We start from the raw sequence: 19,356 nt of genomic DNA, 5'->3' as shown, positions 1-19,356 counted from the left end.
TCAACACATAGCTGGAGCAGGTGCCTGTGAGTCTGGTGACCAGTCCTCCTTGGACCTGCCTGCTACTCTGTTCAACACTGTAGAAAAATCACAACTCCCTGACACTATACTACCAGCTGTGTTCTCTTAATATGTTCTACCCTATCTCCAGCTCAGTCTTAGTACCTCTCAAGACACGGCTATTAGAATTCTCTTTAGGAGGACTGGCCAGGGAGAATGAATTCCATAGTCTGGGTTCCAGAGAAAGTCCACAGAGCTGGGAGTTGACTCACATAATCAGCCATGGACTCTCAGAATCTTTACTGTGTGCCCCACCCCCACCCCCAACACACCCCGAGTCCTCAAAGAGCCTGAAGTGTGGTGGGTCTTAGGTTCACCTTGAAACCAGGTTTGACATCTACAGTGGAGGGAGGTCCCAGCCACAAGTTGAGTGCTGTGAGATTGGTGAAGACAATTTTCACCCAGTCTGTGAATCATGTGCTCATCTCATTATGACCCAGCATTTTCTGCTGTCCTGAGAGAAGAAAGCCTGCTTTCGGGTTGCCCTCCCTGAACCCCAGAATTCAGGGCAGTATTAGGACTCCAATTCGAGGGAAACCATGTCATTGCAGTTCTACCTCTGTTCTTGATGGGATCTCTGTGGCTATAAATAACACTGTTCCCACAGCCACAGATGCCTGGGAGCACAGGAGTCTAGCATGAGTCACTTTTATCCCTTGAGTAGATTAAAGGTCTGTAAAGTAGCGAGGGCGTCATTGGATAATCTCACTAGCTTATATCTATGGATAGAGTCCATGGTTTTGGTAAAACCACAGTGAGATCTAGAGATGACTATGTTGGTAAAGTGTACCCATGTAAAAAGCCAGGATGCCACAGTGCCTTTGCAGCTCTAGCATTGGTAAGGGAAGAGACAGAAGGATCTCTGGAGCCTTCTGGTCACCCAGTCTGGCTGAATCAATAAGTTGGAGGTTCAGCAAAAGACTGTATCTCAAAAAAGGGAAGGTAAGAAGATCAAAAGTGAACTCCGTATTTAAGAGCGCTTGTTCTTGCAGAAGACCTGGGTTTGTTTCCCAGCATTCATATGAAAACTCACAACTGTTTCTAACTCTGGTCTCAAGGGATCTGAGGCCCTATTCTGACCTACACAGGCAACAGGCACATGCATTGTACACATGCAGATGTGCAGCCAAAAGCTCATACACATAAAATAATATAATGACATTTTAAAAAATGAAGTGAAGACTGATTGAGGAAATCCCTGGGCATTGAATTCTACATTCACACATACCCACACATGTGCACGCACATAAACATTCACATACACATATGCATGCACATAAACATATACACACACATGCATGTACATAAACATACACACACATGCATGTACATAAACATACACACACATGCATGCACATAAACTTATATACACACATATATGCACATAAACATGCACACACATGAATGCACATAAACATACACACACATGCATGCACATAAACATACACACACGTGCATGCACATAGACATATATACACACATATATGCACATAAACATGCACACACATGAATGCACATAAACATATACACACACATGCATGCACATAAACATGCACACCCATGTATGCATATAAACATACACACACATGTATGCACATAAACATATATACACACATGCATGCACATAAACATACACACACATGCATGCACATAAACATACACACACATGCATGCACATAAACATATATACACACATATATGCACATAAACATATACACACACATGCATGCACATAAACATGCACACAAATGAATGCATACACATAAACTTGCACATACACATGCATGCACATAAGCATACACACACACACACACACACACACACACACAGAGGTAATGTTTGTGCTTCCTTATACCCTTGCCAAAGTCAGCAACAGACAATCCAATAAAAGTCATTTCCACATGAAGAGATTCCTCCAGTGAGAGACTCCAAAGGCAGCGGTGGGCACCCAGAGTGAGGTCGTTATGCAGTTTGTTTAGCGATACTTTTAGGCTCTAACCTAGGTTCCATTGACTCCTTTTAAGCTCCCAGGGATGGCCAAAGGCTGTCCCAGGTGAGGAGTGGTACTTATATCCTTAGCTTCCAGATCATCTAAGAGGGAACCTCTAACCAAGCATGAATGTCTCCACTGAGATGACCCAACGTCCTGATTCTAAAATCCCCATACCGACTAAGTTTACTTTGACATATTCAGCACAGTTTAGCATGAGCATGTCATTTTGAACCTTTTGTCATTGCCTATGGCATTTCATGTGGGTATCCATTCATTCATTTCTGTGAGAGTCCAAACTTTATTTGGTTCAATGCGAAAACTCTTCCACCAAACCAGAATCAGGAAGCAGAAGCCCCGCAATGATAAACAGGACAAAGCCCCTGTGCCCTTAGGTAAGATGGTTTCCTACTTCCAGCAGATGCAAGTGAAGTCTGGATTAACTCAAATCCATGCTGAATCCGTGTACTCATCCACTTCTGGGGGATAGGGAAGGAAGGCTGGACTTGAGTGTGCTACATGTATCTGCAGAAGCAGATGCAGTAAAATGATCTCAGATGAGAACATAGGTATTTTTACATTTCTTCATAAGTGGTCATTTTTAGACCTGCTGGGATTCTATGTACCTGTTCTCACATCTATGCTCCTAAACACAGGAGGACCACATCCTCAGAGGCTGAAATGCATGGATCTGGATAGCACGTGTAACAGTTGAGCTTTCAATGCACCTGGCTTCTGATTCTTCAGAAAGGGTCTACTACTTTATTCAAGTAGTTAATAATGTGTTTCAACCTACCCCTAGAAGCATTGCAGGTGTGGCTGCTGTGTCACATGTGTGCCAGCAGGTGGCAGAGAGGAGAGAGGCTGTGCCTGTGCTCAGTATTCTGACCTGTGAACATCTGAATGATTAATAACCTAACATTCCCTGAAAAACAACAACCCTAGGAGGAATCCAATACTGTGGAGACCCCCATAGCTCCCAGGTCCAAGAGCAAGCCACAGACTAGAAGAATCTTCCTGGGACCGAGGGACCTCAGCGGAAGTGACCCTAAGACAGTTAACCCTTGCCTGGGGCCACCAGACCTGTGCCATGGGGTCTGAACAGGGAGCCAGTCTGAGATGACCACAAGTCAGGCACTGTGTAGGCCTGGTGTGACAGAGAGACCATGCTTGAGATGACCCCTGCCTGGCACCATAATGCATGAGCAGGGCTTAGCACTCCTGACACCACTCCTGAGATGACTCTAGACACTCAGAAACTCTAAGTACCACTAAGTGGAGTGAGTAAGTGGTGGAGAAATGGAAGAGAAAGAGAAACAGAAGGAAGTGGGCACAATGAAGAGAGGCAGAACTGGAGACTTGAGGGTGGTGAGGAACAGCATGATATGAGTAGCTTCTGATGCTACCTGGGACCATAGTGGGGTCCTGGCCTGTGCTGGTACCGAGAGCCACATCTGGACCTATGGCCCTGCAGTAATGGGCATCTGTGACCACAAAGACCAGGTGGAAGTCTCTGGTCAGGGCTACCACACAGAGACATATTAACGTCTGAGTGCTGTGCAGAACTGGCCCCACTCCTCACTTAGACATCATGGGAGAGCTGTCCCTGGGGGCATGAGTGCAGGAGAGCTGACCCCACCCTTCACCAGCTGCAGTATATGGGAGAGCTGACCCTGTTGGTGGGGGCACAGGTAAGCTGGCTCTGCAGGTGTGAGCACGGGGGAGCCAGCCCCATCACTTGTCTGCCATGTGGTGACAGGGGTGAGGGAGAGATGACTCACCTTTTCTCATTTCCTTCCACCTACAGCAGGCAGGAGAGCTGACCCTGCCCCTAACCTGCTGCAGTACTCAAGAGATCAGGCCCTGCTCCTTGTCTGAGGAGCACAGTAGCACTTGCCTTGGATATGGGGGTTGTAGGTGAGCCAGTTCCGAAGGCATGAGAGAGGGAGAGCTGGCAGGCTGACCAGCTCAGACACCTCTCAGCCTCAGATCCAGGACTTTGACCCCTTGATAAACTGCTGGAGCAGATGAAGGGGCCGGCCCTACAGATACAAAACTAAGGGATCTCCACGACACAGAGCAATACCAGGATATCCCAGAAGAGTCCCAGTGAGCTTCCAGTATTGATAGAGTAGCAGAAGCCAGAAGCCTCATACCAGACCAATGAACAGCAAAATGAATATTTGTAAGCAAAAATGTGTGGTCAAAGGGTATACTGTGGGGCACACTGTGACATACTACAGCTTCCACAGTGAGGTTTTTTTCTCTGTTGTGGGGAGGAGGTTACGAGGCTGGAAGGCAGGGATTGGGGGTATTAGTGAGGTTGTGGTGAGTGGAATAAAGTTCATAAAGAACCAATAAAATGGTTTTAGGAAGGAAGGAAGGAAGGAAGGAAGGAAGGAAGGAAGGAAGGAAGGAAGGAGGAGAAGCAGGGAGGGAGGAAGGAAGAAAATATGTCACAAGAAACATGGTAGTGGCTGAGGTTTGCAACAGCACCAACTTGTCCCTCCAGGGATGGGACATCACAAAGGCAAGGAGCCAGAGGGGCTACACCTGCCCGGCAGATGGCATTGTTCACAGGGACAGACCAAACACAAGATTACTTCACTGTACATGTGGATGGTCACACAGGAGACCCATGCATTGACTTCTAATGTAAACTCCTGGCCTGGAACCAAAAGAGAGTGCACATTTATGGAATAATTCATAGCCCTTTAACAAACACCTATGGTTGGCTAAGCATTACAGATAGAGATAAATAGGAATCACTCAGACAACAAAGAGAAACCAGGCCCAACTCGATCCATCTACTGCAGCCTGTTCTTGCAGCCAGTCACATGTAACAATTCAGGGCCGTCCGATTAAACCGTGTCCAATACACAGAACTCCATAGTGACGAGTCCGATCAGTAGTAGCCAAGAGTGTGCCCATGCCAGAGACAGAGGCAGAAAACAAGTCTGTGGCCAAGTTTAGAAATCTGAACTGCATGTGTCTTGTTCTCAGGTGAACCCACTATTCCACTAGGGAAGACTGAGGAACCTCAGGGAAGACACGACTTGTTATGATGAGTTCCTGAATGAGGATGGAGACCATCTGATGCTGTGAGCCCTGCAGCTTAATTAAACAACTCTCTGGAAATGGTCAAGCAGCCTCCTTAACTCCTGCAGCCGGCAGAGACTGGCTTTTTGCCCACTGAAGCACCTACAATCATATCACCACCAGGCTTGCCAAAACACGACCGCATCACCGCACCAAAGCTTGCCTGCAAAACTGTAGGATCCTCCCGAGCCACAGGCAATGAATCGCTGACATTCTCTCCAGAGAGGACAAGCAAGGTCCTGACAGAAAGCATCTTTCCTTGGTACCAAAGTGTTGCTGAGAAACCCTTCCCAGGGGAGAAGGGAACATCTTCCCCCTCCTCACAAGGTCCCAGTGATAAACCAAATACAGTCTCACCACTGTTCACCCTGCTGAGCCAATTAATTCACTGAGCTTGCTTAGATGGCATGGATGAGGGCTTGCTTACAGGATCTCAGGTAGCCCCAAGGCAGCATGGGGGATGGCTTCCTCAAAGCTGCATAGACAATCCTCTCAGGTGAACCTTCCCCAGCCTACATAGCATACAACAGCCTGAGACCATGAGGCCAAGGGCAATTTGAGCATAATTTATATCCAAATAGCTGGGAGGAGTGGTTCAAATCAATATTTCCTCTGAAGGGGGTACTAATAGTCCTGTTCCCAACTATCTCTCTTTTTTTATTTTAAAGAATTATTTATTTACTTATTTTATGTATATGAGTACACTGCAGCTGTCTTCAGACACACCAGAAGAGGGCATTAGATCCCATTACGGATGGTCGTGAGACACCATGTGGTTGCTGGGATTTGAACTCAGGACCTCTGGAAGAGCAGTCAGTGCTCTTAATTGCTGAGCCATCTCTCCAGCCCTTCTAATCAAGTATAGCTGGTTAGTTAAAGATGGGGGTTATTAGGCTCAGGGAACCAAGCTGTACAACCTAAGAGAGATTTATTACATATATGTGGCTATACTTGAACAATATCTTTCAGAATACAAAACATGAGGTAACATGGGGTTTCTGGGAGAATGTCTCCATGAGCCCCAGGGACTGGTCCTATTAGGACAGAGCTGAGTCACTTGCAGGCTAGTGTGGACACCTTGAGTGGGCCACTGCATGAGGAAGGTAGTTACTATTAGGTCTCAATCCCCTGAGAGACTGACCTATAACCTTGGAAGCATCTTAGCTTTGATTATGTGTGTCTCTGGCTCTGTAAAGTGCAGTAAGCAACTTGCCATCAGGACAAAGTCCTGTCTGAACTTTACAAGAGCAAAGCAGTGTCCTGGCAGACCTAGGTAATGCCATCAAGACCTTTACAAGGCTCTGTGGAGGAGGTATTACATATTGGTTCCAAAAAAAGCCTTGCTTATTACTGAGCAGGGCCACGGCTTTCCACTGTGCTGACCTCAATCCCCAGCAGGAAATGTGTTTTCCTAGGGTGTTTCCATACACACAGAATGTCCCCACACAGAGAAAGTACACTCTCACCACAGAAATGCTGTGGCTCCTCTCAGCTGACTCCACTCTGGGGAGCGCACCTTCCTTTGGGCTTGGAAAGTATCTCCTCACATAGTTGCTTGGTTGGAGACTCTGCAAGACCCTGAGGATTGCAGCTTTGCTCCAACAGTGTTCAAAGTGCAGATCCACCATAACCTAGTATCTCCCACTGCAGCAGCTTGCTAGCACATCTGACCACTGAGCATGCCCAGTCATTGCTCCTTAAGAGGGAAGAGCCCCCCTCCCACCCCAGCACCCTGCTGGTGAGAGAGAGGGACTATCTGTAGCCCCTTACTAGACATTACCTTTAGTGTAACCAAGCTGTATTTGGCTTTTCTTCCCTGTGGGATTCTTGCACAGCCGTGTTTTCACTCCAGTCTGATCCTGGGCTGTACTGGGAGATGCCCTGTGGCCAAGGAATGGAAGCACAAGCCAGGTGTTTACTTCCGAAGGCAAGCCTGGGCCTGCATGTCAGTTAAGCAGGCAAACTGACTGCTGTCCAAGAGTTTGAACCCCAGTACCCATGTGTAAATGTGTAAGGAGACAGTCAACTCCACAAAGACGTTTTCTGACACACGCAAACACACACACATACACACACACACACACACACAAAATGCATACACACATACACACACATGAATACACACACGTGGCCACACACACGCACACATAGGCACACACCACACACATGTGTGCACACACACATGAATGCATATACACACACACACATAAACACACACACACACTCAAGCACACACATAAGCCACAGAACTCAGCATCAAGCAGAATGCTCCAGGACCATTCTACATGGGTATCTGGACACCCACCAGGTGAGGAAGCCCGGGCCTGTCACAGACGTACAAACTAAAAAAAGGCCCTTCTTGTGGGAGACATGGGGCCTTTAGAGGAACTGGTACTCTCCATCGACAGCACACGGCCTGAGAGAGATGAGATTCTTCCCACTGTGGCAAGAAAGCCGAGGAAGAACTCCCACTAAGTAGAATCTGAGTTGGAACCTTCTCACGATTCACTCCGGCTCTGTATTTTCCCCCAAGGAAGGACAGCTTGGTCAGCAGTTCTTGCTGTTAATAGCACCCATCCCCCAGGCCTGTAGGTATAGTGGTCGCTGCCTTCACAAATCTCCATCAGCAAAACACGCTCTTGTTTCTGTGTTCTCATAAAGGTTGTGGTCATTAGGGAAAATCCACTGTTTTGACTGAGATGCTGGATAAAGCAGTAAAGAAGCCACAATCCTTCCAGCGGGGTCTGAGGTCGGGTCTTACTCCATGGGACCCTGGAAACCACTAAGCAGAGGGAAACGAGCAATGAGTCTCGAAGACTTCCTTTGTTCACCACTGCGTGATGTGCTACACTGATGGGTTTAAATGTCACCACGGAGACGGTTAAACTGGATAGATAAGGGAAGATTGGCTACCACTTACACTTCTTAACATACATAAAGCAAAAAACTGTCCGCTCACATTCCTCACGCACCCCGGCACCTCAGAACTGGCAAGTCTGCGTATTCATCATTAAGACTGCTCATGCTGCTAAACCAGAAAGAAAGTTTTCTCCTTCTTCACCTCCTTGGGCAGAATTGCCAGTGTTTAGAATAATAATAATAATAAAGTACGTGAATTCTAACAGTGACTGTGAACTATCCGGCTGAGAGCCTGCATGGCTCCCAAACGTAGGGCAAGATCGCCACCTACTGGCGGCACCGATTGCCGCAGTAGATTTGGCTTTTGTTGTTTTTTTTTTTATTTATTTATTATATGTAAGTACACTGTCGCTGTTTTCAGACACACCAGAAGAGGGCGTCGGATATCATTGCAGATGGTTGTGAACCACCATGTGGTTGCTGGCATTTGAACTCATGACCTCTGGAAGAGCAGTCAGTGCTCTTAACCACTGAGCCATCTCACCAGCCCAGATTTGGCTTTTGTAATAGCCTCTTTTCAAAGTTCTTTGTCTCCTCTCTTCCTTTCCTGTCTAGAAGATGTGGGAAATTCGTTATCACTACAAAGCACACCTGTTCTCCAGGGAGCAAGCAGGCTCTCAGGCCCATCACAGTCATGGTTCGTGTCCTAGTTAGCATTAACTGTCAACCTGAGACAGCCTAGAACAACCTGGGAAAAGGAGTTGGGTTGTCTGTGGGCATGTCTGTGGGGCATTTTCTTGGTTGTTAATTGAGGCAGGAAGGCCTATTCAGGCAGACTATATCCAGGCAGGTGGTCCTGGATTGGAGAAGAAAGCTAGGCTGAGCATGAGCCTGAGGGGTCCAGCAAGCAGTTTTCCACTATGGTGTTCCCTTCCAGCTCCCTGCCTCAAGCTCCTGCCCTGACTTTCCTCAGAGAAAGACTGTGACCTGGAAGTGTAAGCAGAGACAAATCTTTTCCTCCCAGAAGTTGCTTTTGGTCATGTGTTTGTCACAGCAACAGAAAGAAATTAGGACAGAGCCTAGCAGGAAAGATCACAGAGACTTACACTATGCTGTAACCCCGTGAAGATGTGCAGTGTGTCTCAAAGGCCTGACATGTTCATTTTCCTCATCAAAAGGTGTACTCGGAGATAGTAAGGCCATAAAATGGTGAAAAAAATGAAACAGACCCAAGCTCTTTGGACATTTTCTCTATGACAGAGGTTCTAAACCTTCCTAACGTTGTGACCCTTTAATATGGTCCCTCATGTTGTGGCGATCCCCAACCACAAAAATCATTTCGTTGCTACTTCCTAACTATAGTTTGCTACTGTTTTGAATCGTGGTGTAAATATCCGACATGCAGAATATCTGCTATGTGACATCCTGTGGGGGTCCCGACCCACAGGTTGAGAACCACCACTCTAGGGCACCATAGTTTTCTGTGGCTGCATCTGTCTTCCCCTTTATAGAAAGAAACAATGACGAGTGTTCTGATGAGCTCACCATGTCATAGGACTTGAGACCATGTCCTAGGACTGACACAGACAACATTCATGGTCATGGGATGGGGGAAGATGAATGTCATCGGATACTCTCTTTCTGCATCCCCTCCCTCATAAAGAGCAACACCTCTCCCTTCAGTGAAGCTAGGGTGCTTTCAGTAGCTAGGGAATGGTTACTAATTCTCACCTCCTCATCGCCGATGCCAACCTACTGCCCAGTCTCCTCACCACCTCCCACTCTCTCCAAAGAGCCCCTCAACACTTTCCAGCAAAATCACAGGCTCCCTAATCTGTCCCTCATAATAAGGAACAAAATGCAGGGGTTTCTAGATTTTGGTAGCTTGCGGTGCAGTTGATAAGTCAATAGTCTCATGCCCACGGTTGGCTGTGTCTTGTTGGGCTGTCATTTAATCACTTTGGATTGTGACTTTCACCCTGAGATTTTGAAGTCTACGAGGAAACATTCAAGCTCTGTTTGCACATCATCCTTGGGCACCAGGGAGTCTCCTCTTTCAGTAGGTGGTGAGGCTCTAATAACATGACAGGCCTGGGAATAAAATGAGACATGAAACAAGGTGATTTCCCCCTGTATGTTTAGATTGTTTTTTACATATAGTGGGAAATTTGAAAGGCTACACTGTCATAATGAAACAGAAAAGAGCCCAAAATATGGGATGAGCGAGCTCTGGGGGAGAAAGTAGGTGAGTTTTGGTCCCACAGGAAGAAAGAGAAGAGTTTGGAGGAAACAAAAACAACTCAAAGCTGAACCCTGGAGATGTGTTGGGAGAAACGAAGCCGCGCTGGAGACAAAGATAAAAAGGCAGAGAATGATAAACGCATTTTAAAGAACTATGGAACGGGTTGTAGAGACAGCTCAGTTGACAAAGCACGTGCCACACAAGCATGAAGATCTGAGTTCAAGTCCCAGAACTCACATTAAAAAGGCAAGTGCAGGCTGGGGAGATGGCTCAGTGGATAAGGTCTATGTTTTTCAAGTATGAAGACCTGAGTTTGAATCCCCAGAGCCCACATACAGCTGAATATGGTAGTGTATAAGTCTATAATCCCAGAATTCTTATAGCAAGAAGGAAGGTAGAGACTAAAGATCTCCCAGAAGCTCGTGGACCAGATAGCCTGGTATATGCAGTAGGGAGCAGCAAGTGTTTGTCCCCACCTTCTACTTTGAGACAAACATTTGGGGTTTGTTCTCTGACATCCACACATGCACTGTCGCACGTGTGTACACGAACGGGCACATGTGCAAACAGTCAAATGCAGACAGAGACACAAACACAGCCAGCCAAAGCTGGCACAAGTGGATCAATGAGTAAAGTGCCAGCTGCATGAGTGTGAGGAACTAAATCCAGATCCCCAGCATCCACAGGGCAAGCTGAGCATGACAGCACAGGCCTGTAACCCTGGCGCTGGCACAAAGACAGGCAGACCCTGAGAACACCATAGATAGATAGATAGATAGATAGATAGATAGATAGATAGATAGATGAAAAGGCTGAGAAGTGATTGAAAAAGGCACTGCAACTCCTAGCCTCTGACCTCTACATAACACCCTCACAAGTAAGTACACACCTACGCACATATACACCCCCTCCACACACACACACACACATGCATACACACACAGCCAGATAGAGTTGACAGATGCCTATACCTATAATCCAATCACTGAGGAGGCAGAGACAGGTGGATCCCTGGGACTTATTGGCCAATCTACCCAAGTTGGTGAGTTCCAGATTCAATGTCTAAGAAAAGCTGGAAAATGACTGAAGAAAACAACAAGTGTTGACCTCTAGACGCTATACTCCTGTACCTGTAAAACAGAGAGAGAGAGAGAGAGACAGAGACACAGAGAGACAGACAGAGAGAGACAGAGAGAGAGACAGACAGAGAGACAGACAGAGAGACAGAGACAGACAGACAGACAGACAGACAGACAGACGGAAAGACGGAAAGACGGAAAGACAGAGACAGAAACAGACAGAAAGACAGAGAGAAAAAGAGATATAGTACACTGTATAAAGGTAGGTTGCTTAGAGCGATGGTCTTACAGCCGCTTTACGCTCTACTCAGAGGGAAGTCACAACAGCTGCAGAGTGGACCATCTATAGTCAGTAATCACGGCTCCTTAGGCACTGAACCCTATTGACTGCTTGACAAACTCAGCCAACTCCAAGCCTGGAGACTTAAAGACGTACGACTCTAAGCCTTAGAAGCCAGGGAGTTATACAGATCTAAATGCTTAGCACAGGTGCTTAGTGATATAAAATGGGATGGCTGGAGACCTCCCCAGTTAGCTGCCACGGTTATCTCTAGCCCTAAGACACAGCTAGCAATGGCAGCATGGCTAGACCTGCTAGCACAGTCCCCATTGTCTCTGCTCTCTAGGATGACTGCCCTGATCACTCTCTGGGACTTCTTAGCTGCCCTCTTCCCACTACAGCTACTCCAGTCTTCACCAGAGGCAGCAGCTGCTTCCTCTGCCATCCCTGCTTACGCTAAATGCTCAGCCCACTCAGGATAATAATCTCAATCAGACACAGAAAAGGGCACTCCAGACATGTCTTTCATAGGACCTAATTCTAAGACACCGGAGCATTGCTGTAGCACGTCTCCTGGTTGAACCTACATCTGCTTGAAAATCCCCAATAATTCCTCATGGTTTCTACAGCCCAGTGTCCCCCACATTGTAACCCCCACCCCCCACCCCCACCCACCCCCTGCTGTCCTTGTGAATACTTTTGTTTGTTCCATGCGGGCTCACTACCATAGATGGCAGCACACACCCTCTGCCTGTGTCCTGCACTCAGTTCTTAGCATATAAAGTTGGGCTCTCCCCTGCCTCAGACTGCCCCACCATTACAGTCCCAGAAACTGCATGCTCCTCTTGGGTCCCAGACAAAGCTTTGGCTGATGTACTTTCCCAACACCCTTTGGTGTGCAGCCAGGCTCTGGTAACAGTGCCCCCAATATGCACTACAGAGTCCCAGCCTGGCCCGCTTTCTCAAGTTCTGTTAAATTCCTTCCCTCAGGTCTGGATTTCGACAACAGACCCTGCTCTGACCTTGCTTCCTCATGCCTTGCCTCTGTCTCTCGCTTCTGGAACAAGCACAGGAGCCTTAGCCAGGCAGGCCAACCTACTCCTGTCCTCTGAGGCATAGAAGCCAGGGAGCATCTTCACTCTATGTGGCTAGTCTCGCCCATGTACCCTCGTCCTCCCTCCCAGCTACCTCCAGCATGCTGTTTCAGACACCCAAATCCACGGCACCGGCTCCTTAATCTTCTTGGAATGCCACCACCCTGAAGTATCATGACTCACTCTGACCCAAGGGTTCATCACAGAGGTCTTGTTGCTGGGACTCCTAACCCTCACTCTCTGACTTATTTTCCTGGTAGCTCTGACTATCCACTGGCTGCTCATGAGGAGGTAAGCATGCTCTGAAGGCAGTCTCTCTGTTTTCTGCTTCACCCTGGCACTTAGAGATGGCTGCTCCTTAATACCGGGCATCTACTCAACACTACACAGATACACATTGGGGCAATTACCCCAGCTTGCCCAATCAGTGTGCACAGCAATCTCAAAAGGCAAACTTCAGTCATGATCTCCACCTCAGAAGAGGATGGAAGCCCCTTCATCTTGAGTAGTGAAGATGAGTACAGGGAGCTAGAAGTCTGACGCCTATAGACACAGGATTCAGTGCAGCCACCATGATGAGCCACATGGTGCCCTCCGCCTGGTACAGCCCATTCTACCCTGCAACCATATGTCCCATTATGAGCATGGTGTTCTTGAACAGAATTTATCATATGATAGAGACTGAAATTGGCCCTAATGTATAAGACACTATGCATTAGCTGAGCGCTGGAATTATTTACTAATGAGGTTAGCATTCCAGCTGTCTCCTTGCATGGTTGCCCAACGGAGGGTTAGGTTAACAACAAGTTTGTTGTTATGATTTTCTTTAACTGGCAATGCCCTTTACTAGGTTAAGGGGTCTTTCTATGAACCCCAATACACATAATCTATTAATGGGATATTTACTTTTTGATAAATGTGTTAACTTCTTGTTTCTTCAATAAATGTATAAGGGAACAAATAACATCAGTGAACTTTGAGGGGAGGAAAAAAATTGATATCAGAGTTGACAGATGACAACTCAGGTTTTTGTCAGCTTGTAATATGACCATTTTTATTCTATTTTGACTGCAGAATCACTCAAAAGAAAATATCTGAATCCTGACATATATGATAGTCGTAAGTGCTGTTTCTTATTTTAAACTTGCTGACAACTTCTAGAAAGGTTTTTTTTTCAGTTTTTCAATATACTTTAAAAGTAATTGAAAGATATTAACAATAATAAATTTTAAAAAGAGGCCATGAATTTGAAAGAGAACAAAGAACTCAATATTAGGGGGTGGGGCTTGCAGGAAGGAAAGGGGAAAGGGGGTAATTTAGTTATATTATAATCTCAACAAATTAAAGAAATAATAAAAATTCAAAGAAATATTATCTATATTCACAATTGAATATACTGGTTCAACGTGTAGGATGTTTCGAAGTATTGTGGAATGAAAAAGAAAAACTGTTGTCATTTCTCCTGGCTTGCATCTTGTTGACTGTGTGATACTTTGGAAACACTACCCAGATACTATGTGATTTGATTTCCACAAGTCTAAAAGTCATTGTGAAGATTAGAGTTTTTGGAAGAATTAAAGGATACATAAAATTCTCACCCATTACTTAGGAAATGTTTTTTAATATATCTAGATGTTAATCCTACTTGATAAATTAAAAGACATGCTATAGGGATGGATGAGCCCTTGGATATATTATGGTAAGTGAAATAAGTCAATCATGAAAGAAAAATATTGTCTAATTCCAACTATATTAAGAACATAGAACAGACAGACTCACAGGAAGTAAAATTGTCAGCGGCTGGGGGAATAAGGAAAGTTAGTGCTTTGATAGAAACAGTTTCTGTTTGGGATGAAGAAGTTTCCCAACACAGATGGTGATCTGGGATCCACAACGTGAATGCAAATCATGTAATCAAATTGTATAGTAAAAATGGCTATGATGGTAAAACTCATACCATGCATATTCTATTATCATAAAACATCACCATAAAACCATGCTAACACTTTATCCTAGTGACTGGACTCTAATTCAGTTCACTAGATCTTAACTGAATGATAGCCATGTGTCAGACATGAGCAAACCCACTGAAAGGGATACCACAGTCCAGGACACATGGGAAATGAACCACATTCCAGACAAAGGGAACAGCTTGTGTGAAAGCTCTTCCTGCATCAATGCAATGCCCAAAGGATCCAGGCATAGTCTCTAGTGTGTCTATGATAAAGAATAAGAGAATCGTCTGCACCTGTGGATGACGGGCACGTCTTCCCTCAGGAGGCTCTGCCTTCATTTCTCTCGGTCTGTTATGTGCTTTCTTTCAGCTGCTGTCCTGTTTCTGGCATATTCTGTTTTGACCCATGTCAGATGCACGCTCTGCAAATACGTTCCCAGTTTCTGGGTTGTTTCCTTTACTCTGGGCATGCTCTCCTGAAAACTTCACGTGTAACATCCAGTGTGTCCACCTTTGTCATTGTTGCCTGTGTTTTAGGAGTCATTAGAGCACTGTTTCCTGAGGTAAATGGTCCCAAAGCCTCCCCACATGCTCTTTCAGTAGTTTTATCATTTCAGATTTTACATTTAACACTTTAACCGATTTTGAGTTGATATTTTTTTCATGATGGGAGCTGGGCGTTCAAGTCTCATTTTTCTACATTTAGCAATTCTGTCTTCTCAGCACTTTTATTAAGGACGCTCTCGGTGCCTCTGTCAAAACCCTTCGGTTTGTGGGTCACTGATTAATTATCTCCAGGTACTATATTCTGTCCTGTGGGTCTATTCATCATCAGAGAAACGCAACTCAAACCACGGTGAGATGTGGCATCATACCAGTAAGAATGGCTTTAACCAGAGGACAAGTATTGTCAGGACCGTGGAAAACAAGGAACCCTCATATTTTGTTGTGGGAACATAAGTGAATGCACCATCATCTTAGGAAACTACATAGTAGTCTCTCAAAAATAAAAATACAGAACTACTGTGTGACCCATCAATTACACTTTATATATTCAGAGTCCCTCTTCTGGAGTCCGTAGGCCCCTGCATTCACATGTACACAAACACACAGACATACACCACACATAATTAAAAGTAAAATAAATCTATTTTTTTAAAATCGATAAAAGTACAAAGTTATATCTGGAGTGAAAAATCCCGTATCATATAAAAAGAGATGGAAGATTTAGAACTTTGAATGTTCTCACACAAAAAAAAAATATAGTAAATATTTTAGAGAATGACCAAGCTAAATATCCTGAGTAGAAGATATTAATCAAACTACACCTTTCAGTTTAGGGTTACATGTCTTGGGTGTGCATGGAGGTATATTCCTATAAGGCCAGCATTAGAGAAGTAGAGGCAGAAGATTGAATTCACCCTGAACTACAGAGTGAACTCATATCCCATCTGAGCTTCGTAAGCAATGCTATATCTTAAGACAGGTCTGATAATATTGCTTTATTAAGAAGGTTGACTGACATGAAACACATGCCACTGACAGCATAAGCAAAGAAAGTCATTTACTCTCTTAGTTCATACCATGCCGAATTTCACGAATGGCGGAGTGACTTGTCTGTGGGATGGCAATTTGTTTCAAGTAGGCCAAAACAGGAGCAACATTAACTAACTAGAAGGTTACTGTAGTAATTAAGAAACAAAATGAAAATATCCTAGGCCAGAGAGCAAGGGTTGGGTCTGAAGAATATGACTATATTTGGAAATATTTTAGAAGAAGTCAAATTGGCAGGGTTTGATACTTGGTTGGTTGAGAAAGATAATAGGCAAGAACTGGAGACTCAGTGGTCGATTGAGATACTAATTAAATGCCTGTGTCAATCCAGACATTCTTGACAATTAGGAAAAATAGTTACCTGGAGGAATATGTAGGTCTTGCTCAGTCTCCACGGTTCTGTTTCAAGCACCTCAATCTGCAACTACATTTGAAGCAAAGCCTGAAAACGACCTTGCCCAAGTTTGCCTCTAGTTACTTCCTACCTACTTCCTCGCCTCCCACTTTGAGTCTACCCATCACAGTAGGGCTGCAGCCTCCAACAGTACCCAGAAACTATCAAGGTCAGTGGTGCTGTGGGGATACCCCAGGGTCTGTGGGTTTAGCAGCCAAAAGTCATTTATTATTGGCTCCACCAGTCCTGAAAAGAATGTTTTTTTCTTTTATGAATTCTTTTGTTCTTATTTCGTCATAGTCACTAAAAGCATCAAAGGATTAAAACCATCAGCTTGAAATCATTATGTGGGGGCAAAACTCTTCCAATGTGTGTGTGTGTGTGTGTGTGTGTGTGTGTGTGTGTGTATAGTCAGGAAGGACACAGCAGTACTGGATGTTACAATTTAAGTATGGTAATTCATGTTCATATTCAAAGTCTAGTTGCCTGTTAACTTTTCTAGGATGGAAGGGGTTATATTGAGAGAACACACTGGGCAGACATGGGCCACACATGGCTCTGACACAGACTGACTCTTGAAGGCTCTCATGAGACAGAAGACACAGGTAAAGAAGAAAATAGAGAAGGAATGGCAGTGAAGATGGACAAGCAAGGAACATGAAGCCAATGCCTCAGAAAGCCATGTTGGGCCCTGAAGGCCCTCAGCATTCCTGGACAGCCACGAGTCCTTAGTCCATGTGGGAAGGAAGGCTGAAGAAACTCTGCTGGCAACAAAGAATAAATAATGGCAGCAAGAAGATGTCAACAGTGGTTGGTGAGGGTTTCCAGCACAACCGGAAGCAAATCTCTCCTTTCTCAGATTTCTTTGTATCTAAGAGGGCCCTGGAAGGTTCTGTCCACATTCATAATGTTCAGGGTTGGGGACAGGAGGAGTCTTCCCACTTTAATTAAACTGATCAAGGAAATCCCTTACAGATGTAGTCAATGCCTCATCTGCTCACAGACCAGCAGTTCACAGATAGAAACTGAGTTGGAAATCGAGCCCAGAGTTCCTGATGAGGGAAGAAAGTTAGTTCATGCCTAACAGTGCAGAGGTAGGACAGGAAAAGCTGACGTGGTCATTATTATATTATACCCTTTAAATCCGAAAGGAGGATACATACATACATACATACACACACACACACACACACACACACACACACACACACATACATATATAGATGATAGATATGTAAATACATATAGGGAAATATTAGATGATATAGATATAATATAAATGATATAGGTGATATAGATATAGACATAATTTAATGTTTCCTCCCCTCAAAAACGTCATCCAACACATTTTTCCTCAAGTTTTTTGTGGCTTAAAGACTTCTGGAAGCGCACAGGACACACAAATGGATTCTTACACTCCTCAGATCCAGTCTTAGGCATGACTTCCCTGAGGGAGAGCAACAGGGGTGCTCTGGTCACGGAGGCACATCTACTTGGAGCATGGAGGGAGGAAGAGGTTGCTCTTGGGAAGGTCCCATCTCGATGCTCACAAAGCCTCTCAGCACATAGTGTCACGTCTTGTATTTATGTCTGTGTCTCACATTTACATGGCTGCTTTTTCCAACAGGCCCTGACCTTTCTTCGGCTGTGAATCAAGGTTTTACTGTCTTTTTAACCTAATAAAGTGTCTCCAGATAACAAGTAGCTAGCATTTATTAAATGTTTACTCTGTGCCACAAAGGCTGATATTTTATTTTAGGTTTGGGGATCCAGTTGTTGCCTCATGATGTAGCGATTGCTCTAAAGCCGGGACTGCAGAACAGACATCCAAAGATGCCCCTGCAGCTAGCCGGAATTTTTATTTTTATTTGTTCTGGGTCTCTCTTCCCAATGCCAGATGTGATGTCCAACAGCTGTGCCATCTGGTCTACTTGTTAAGGGTGGATAATTGGGAGAACTGCTACAAAAAAAGAGCACTTTCCATAATTCCTTGTTATTCTAGAAGACAGAATAGGACCAGTGGGTAGATGTAAAAGGAAAGCAACTTTAAATGCCACACATAGAGGTTAGTCATAATAGTTCCTTATGTGCTCAGTGTGTGTTTGTGTGTGTGTGATATGTTTATGTGCCGTGTGTGAACATGGGCACATGCATACTACAACACTCATGTGAAGGTCAGAAGACAATCTTGAATGTTGGGCTTCATCTTTTCCTTGTTTGAATCTGGGTCGTGTTGCTATGTCTCTACTGTTTACAGCAGACTAGGTGGCTCACAAGCTTTTGAAGAGTCCCCCAAATCTCTGCCTCCCGTCATCCTATACGAGTGTTAGGATTACAGATGCCCCCATTACTTGTCTGGCTTTTATGTGAGTTTGAGGATTTGAACTTGGGTCCTTGTGCTTGCCCAGATAACATTTATCCACATCACACATCTCCGAAAATCTTTTTACTTACTTGTAATCATTGAATACTTTCAATTTTCTCAACAGCTCTATTGTTCCAATATGTCTTCCTACTCGCCTCTACCCTCCACATGCACTTTGGTCAGAATTTGTTTTCTAGATATGGTCTACCCAGCCTGGGGAGCCTGGGAGATTTCCTTCTCTCTATTTCCCAGTACAACAGGTCAGAGATATTGATAGATTAATCAGCAACACGACACATGTCGCATAAGGCATAGTAGTAGCAAGACAGGAAGAACACTCTTACATTGTGCTCTCTTATCTACGAAACACACCTGACAGTCCTCAG

General features: G+C 44.9%; 1 non-coding gene across 1 annotated transcript; it reads left to right on the top strand.

The window, feature by feature from the left end:
• Window positions 1-2,841: 2,841 nt before the first annotated feature.
• LOC114620322 lies at window positions 2,842-2,973 on the top strand. Its single transcript, XR_003711306.1, has one exon. It is a non-coding gene; the product is annotated as a small nucleolar RNA SNORA17 (small nucleolar RNA).
• Window positions 2,974-19,356: the final 16,383 nt, after the last annotated feature.

The sequence above is a fragment of the Grammomys surdaster genome, unplaced genomic scaffold (assembly GCF_004785775.1).
Source record: "Grammomys surdaster isolate TR1022 unplaced genomic scaffold, NIH_TR_1.0 167, whole genome shotgun sequence".
Classification (NCBI taxonomy): Eukaryota; Metazoa; Chordata; class Mammalia; order Rodentia; family Muridae; genus Grammomys; species Grammomys surdaster.
The sequence above is the reverse complement of the archived record's forward strand: the minus strand, read 5'-3'. Positions and strand labels throughout refer to the sequence as shown.